The sequence below is a fragment of the Heterodontus francisci genome, chromosome 30, assembly GCF_036365525.1.
Source record: "Heterodontus francisci isolate sHetFra1 chromosome 30, sHetFra1.hap1, whole genome shotgun sequence".
Lineage (NCBI taxonomy): Eukaryota > Metazoa > Chordata > Chondrichthyes > Heterodontiformes > Heterodontidae > Heterodontus > Heterodontus francisci.
Window position 1 is genome coordinate 54764772 of NC_090400.1, and position 6174 is coordinate 54770945.

At 46.6% G+C, this 6174-nt stretch overlaps 1 non-coding gene across 1 annotated transcript; it reads left to right on the forward strand.

Moving 5' to 3' along the window:
• The first annotated feature begins 570 nt into the window (after window positions 1–570).
• Window positions 571–642, forward strand: trnah-gug (transfer RNA histidin (anticodon GUG)). The gene has a single exon. It is a non-coding gene; the product is annotated as a tRNA-His (tRNA).
• Window positions 643–6174: the final 5532 nt, after the last annotated feature.

The window sequence follows — 6174 nt, forward strand, 5'->3', positions numbered from 1 at the left end:
TCATGAAAACTAAGTGGCAAAGAGCGATGCAGACAATACAGTCACACGTTGGATTCCAGATCAGTACTCTGAAGCAAGACTAGATTCAACTGGAGATCGCTATGAGCACAATGAATTGTGCTGATCATAAGTGAGTTGTGTCGTGTGTGTCATTTTGACGGCTACGGAGTAGAACCCTGACAATGACAGGAAACGGTTGCTTGCTTTTATAAATCGACCAAACTAAGCCGATTTTGAGCAATGCTCTTCTCAGCAGCGAGAACAGCAATGGGATGGAAATGGACTTTGCAATGACCCCGGTGCAGAGTGTGTTGAAATGTTACTTCCCCCCGCCTTGCTGCATTTTAGAGTAGCTTTGTGCAGAAAAAAAATAAGTTCCTGTTCGGAAAGTGGCCATCTCCAGCTAAGTGCGAAAGCAGGAGGTGCAGATAAGATATTCAGTGAATCACATACAACGTTACTGGAGTAAACGCCATGTTGAATGAATTATTGTTGTTACATTGTGAAATCTCCAGCTTCTTGGATTTGAGGCTGATTTTCAGTATTGTCTTCCATCAGTCCATGTAGCACGCCGTGATCGTATAGTGGTTAGTACTCTGCGTTGTGGCCGCAGCAACCTCGGTTCGAATCCGAGTCACGGCATTGCGGATAAGCAATGACACGGCAATGGGCTTCTTTTTATTTATTATGTTTAATCCCAATATTTATTACAAACGTAGTTTATTTATTACAGGCTTAAAAGTATCCCCAGGCCCATTTCAAAAATACATGTATTAATTCTACCTTTTAATTTCTGCTATCCTGCAAGGCTTGATTGAGTTGGTACTGAGGTCTAGTGGTGACCATTATTTATGTCAGTGTTGATTAGAATCACAGAATCGCAGAATTGTTACAGCGCAGAAGCAGGCCATTCGGCCCATCGTGTCTGCACTGGCTCTGTGAAAGAGCAATTCCCTCAGTCCCATTCTCCCCATAACCCTGCACATTCTTCCTTTTCATATAACAATCTAATTACCTTTTGAATGCTTCAATTGAACCTGCCTCCACCACATTCTCAGGCAACACATTCCAGACCTTAACCACTCACTGAATGAACAAGTTTTTCCTCATGTCACTTTTACTTCTCTTACCAAATACTTTAAGTCTGTGCCCTCTCATTTTTTTTATTTCCAAAATATACTTTATTCATAAAAATCTGTGAAAAATACATTGCCAAACAGTTTCAGACAGCACCAAGTCAAAAATACAAACAGTGCAAAGGCGGTCCTTTTATTGATCCTTTCACGGGTGGGAACAGTTTCTCTCTATTCTGTCCAGCCCGCTCATGATCTTGAATACCTCTACCACATTACCTCTCAGCCTTCTACTTTTTTTTTATTTCCAAAATATACTTTATTCATAAAAATCTGTAAAAAATACATTGCTAAACAGTTTCAAACAGCACCAAAAAATACAAAGATTGCAAGGGAGATCAGTTTCCTTCAATACAATCATGAGTTGCCTCACAACCCTTCCATTTCACATTTGTCATGCCAATTACATTTTTACATTTACAGCAAATGAAAATTTTCCCGATACAGTTCGAGGGGTTGCCCATGGATCCAGCCCCTCAGTTCAGCTTGGTGGGGGGACCTTACACTGTGGTCTTTCCCCATTGAGCCTTTGCTGCGGCTGCCCCAAGCTTTAGTGCGTCACTCAGCACGTAGTCCTGGACCTTGGAATGTGCCAGTCTGCAACATTCGGTGGTGGACAACTCTTTGCGCTGGAAGACCAGCAGGTTTTGGGCAGACCAAAGGGCGTCTTTCACTGAATTGATAGTTTTCCAGCAGCAGTTGATGTTTGTCTCGGTGTGCGTCCCTGGGAACAGCCTGTAGAGCACAGACTCCTGTGTTACAAAGCTGCTTGGGATGAACCTCGACAAAAACCACTGCATCTCTTTCCACACCTGCTTTGCAAAGACACATTCCAGGAGGAGGTTTTTTTTTCCAAAATATACTTTATTCATAAAAATCTGTAAAAATTACATCGCCAAACAGTTTCCAAACAGCACGAAAAAATACAAACATTGCAAAAGAGATCAGTTTCTTTCAATAATGTCATGAGTTTCTTCCCAACCCTTCCGTTTCACAATTGTCATGTCAATTACAGTTTTACATTTACAGCAATTGAGAATATTAACGATACTGTTCGAGGGGCTTCCCATGGTTCCAGCCCCTCAGTCCAGCTTGGTGGGGGAACCTTACACTGTGGTCTTTCCCCATTGAGCCTTTGCTGCGGCTGCCCCAAGCTTTAGTGCGTCCCTCAGCACGTAGTCCTGGACCTTGGAATGTGCCAGTCTGCAACATTCGGTGGTGGACAACTCTTTGCGCTGGAAGACCAGCAAGTTTCGGGCAGACCAAAGGGCGTCTTTCACCGAATTGATAGTCCTCCAGCAGCAGTTGATGTTTGTCTCGGTGTGCGTCCCTGGGAACAGCCCGTAGAGCACAGACTCCTGTGATACAGAGCTGCTTGGGATGAACCTTGACAAAAACCACTGCATCTCTCTCCACACCTGCTTTGCAAAGGCACATTCCAGGAGGAGGTGGGCGACCGTCTCTTCCCCACCACAGCCAACGCGGGGGCACTGTGCGGAGGGGGCGAGACTTCGGGTGTGCATGAAGGATCTGACGGGGAGGGCCCTTCTCACCACCAGCCAAGCTACGTCTTGGTGCTTGTTTGAAAGTTCTGGTGATGAGGCATTCCGCCAAATGACTTTGACGGTCTGCTCGGGGAACCATCCGACAGGATCCACCGTTTCCTTTTCCCGTAGGGCCTTGAGGACATTCCGTGCAGACCACTGCCTGATGGACCGGTGGTCAAAGGTGTTTTTCCGCAGAAACTGCTCCACGAAGGATAGGTGGTACGGCGCCGCCCAACTGCACGGAGCGTTCCGCGGCAATGTGACCAGGCCCATCCTTCGCAACACCGGGGACAGATAGAACCTCAGCACATAGTGACACTTGGAGTTTGCGTACTGGGGATCTACACATAGCTTGATGCAGCCGCACACGAAGGTGGTCATCAGGATGAGGGCCACGTTGGGTACATTTTTCCCGCCCATGTCCAGAGATTTGAACATCGTGTCCCTCCGGACCCGGTCCATTTTAGATCCCCAGACGAAGCGGAAAATATTCCAGAGGAGGTGTCACAGTCCTAACTTCTCCAATCTATCTTCATAACTGAAATTCCTCATCCCTTGGCGAGGTAGTCCAAGGTTGAAACACATCACAGTGGATTTAATGCTCTGCACATTAATCGAAGCAATCTTTATACGCATTTTAAAGTTAGATGTTGCTTCCCACACCAGTTGTCCTTGCTAGTCCCAGTCCTTCGGTGTGTTCCTGTGTACCCATAATGTAAGCAAGCTGTTTCACATTCGTTGGGCTCAGAAACCCCTTCTGGTTTCTCATGGGGGGGTTTATTCTGCTGGGGTGACATTGGGGGGTCTTGTAGGCAGCAAGGCTTGGGATGTCTTGTGCTGTTGGTGTCTGTCCTCTCTGTTGCTCCTTGAAGACATCACTGCACCCGGCTTCCTGGAGCTGGAGTGTGCCAGACGCTTCTGTCCACTTGGTGTCCCAGAGCTGGGGTGCGCTGGGCATGTCGCTGGGTTCAGCGTGCGCTGGGCCCATCACAGCTTCCAGAACCCTGGAGCTGGGGGGCTTTATCTTCCAGTTCCTTTGAGTTCTGCCGCTTCTTTTGCAGGCGCCGTCGTTCCAGCCCTTCCTCGTCCAATGAGGAGGAGCTGCCGTAGTCCATCTCAGACAGTAGCCTCCTCTTGTCACTGGTTTGGGTGGTGACATCCTTTTTTGCAGATTTTTTCTTTGTGGTTTTCCTTTGTACCACTTGCCACTGACCAGTTTGTCCATCTGCTGCCTCCTCCTGCATTGATTCTGTCTGTAGAGGAGGGGTTTCCGGGCACGGGGTAGGTGTTGGGACGCTAGTTGCAGCTGCCTCCTCTTTCTTCTCCTCTCAGGTAGACTTTCCTCGCTGCAGAGAGGATCGCTGGTCTCCTTCCCAGCAGCAGACGCATTCACCGTTCCTTCTCCTGGCCTTTCCTTGGAGCTTGCCGCCTGAGCATAACTGAGGGAATGTTTGGGGCCGGTTTTGTAGAGGTGACCTGCCACACCGCACAGGTTGCAGCACTTACTCTGCTTACAGTCCTTGGTCTGATGGCCTTCCTTCTGGCAGTTCTTGCAGACGACTGTGCTGCAGTTGGCTGTCACATGACCAGATTGCCACAGGTGCGACAAACTCTGGGCTGCCCCGCATAGACCAAGAAGCCTTGACTTCCCCTGACTTGACTTCCCCCGATAGTGAAGCTGGAGGGAGGATGGATGATGGCTCAGTTGGCATCGACCTTCAAGGTCACCTTGACCTGCCGCTTGTTGATCCAAAGCCCAAATAGATCCTTGACATCAGTACTGCTGCCGGCTACCTCAACGTACCTGGCAAGGAAGGTGAGTACATCCACGACAGGAAAATGGGGGTTATAGAGGTGAATTGTCACCACCAGTTGCGTTGCGACAGCAGTGTGAAGAGTGGCTCCACTGTGAGGATGGACAGCGGCGCCTGGTTTCTCTTCTCGTTGAACACCTTCAGGAACTTGATGCATCCCGCCATGTTCTCGAACGTCATGTTGAAATATCCACTGCTGGGGAAGTCCTGCAGGCAGAGGATGTCCACAGCTTGGAATCCACAGCAATCAGTAAGGATTTTCTTAATGAAGAAGGTACCGTCAACAGGTGCACCTCCTTCCTTATCCTTCACCACCACCCGAATGGTGTTGCACACTCCCTGGCCTGAAGCTCTAGAATTGGTTACAGCCATTTTACTCAAAACCTACCTGGAACAGGATGAAAGGCTACTGATCATGGTTTCTTCCCCTGCCAGGTAATAACTGCTGGTGCTTGTCACTCCTGTAAACCTGACAAGCTTCCCACACTTAGGTGTGTGCCTATACTTTCCAAAGGCTCAATGGGGAAAGCCCACTCTGGAAGAAAACCCTTGGGCTGTAGACACCAAATATGCTTTTGCTGTAAAATGTACATGGCATGTAAAATGGAATGGAAGGGTTGTGAGGCAACTCACTCCTGTATTGAAGAAAGCTGATTTCCTTTGCACTTTCTGGAATGTCAACTTGGTGCTGTTTGAACTGTTTTGTAATGTTTTTTTTTTGCAGGTTTTTATGAATAAAGTGTATTTTGGGGAAAAAAAGTAACAAGATTTGTTGCTGTGTAGCCATAAGAAAAAGAAACTCTCTTCAATTTTCCCCTCACTATCTCAGACATGTTTAGATCAATTGTAGCAAGCTGACTCCCCTGGCTGGGTTAGGATAACACAAAATAAGGATCCAGTCTGGAACATTCCTGTACACGATATCTCAGCTATTGATTAGATAAGCTCAGTGAGCCGATGGGAGAACACAATTGTTAATGTTTGATCATGATAGCTTTTTCTTGCTAAAGATCCTTTAGTTTTTGTTAAGCAGAAATTGCAGTGATTATAAAGCCAAAGGCCAATGATTTGACTCCAATTAAAAGCTGGGTAGTGTAGCCGCAAGGCAGAGTATTAAGCACTGGAGGATCATGGCCGCACTCCAGAGAACAGAAATTTCCTGGTTCCTCTGTTTGGAAACTGGGTACAAGTAATAATTACATTGATTTTCTTTTTGTATTTCAGAATCATTTTGGGACTGTTGTCACTTGGGCCTGTGTGGCATGCCATGATCATACAGCAGTCAGTTCTCTGCGTTGTGGCCACAGCAATCTCGGCTCTAAGTCTCAACATTCTGGATGAGCAATGATACAGCAATGGATTTCAGATTTTAGTCAGTGATTGAGGTGTTCCTTTATTAGCAAAATTTGAATGCTATTAAGTAAAATAATGTAAGATTTTATTAATCCATAATTAAACTAAAATCAGTTCATCGTCAGTGAATTTGTTGGGCATGAAATCAAATACAATATTCAGTTCAAGATTGCACTGGCTGGAGTTGTTTTCTTTAGAAAAGAGAAGACTGATGAGAGACCTGATAAAGCTCTTCAAGATTATGACTGGGTTAATCACAGAATCATAGAATGGTTACAGCACAGAAGGAGGCCATTCGGCCCGTCGTGTCCATGCCAGCTGTCTGAA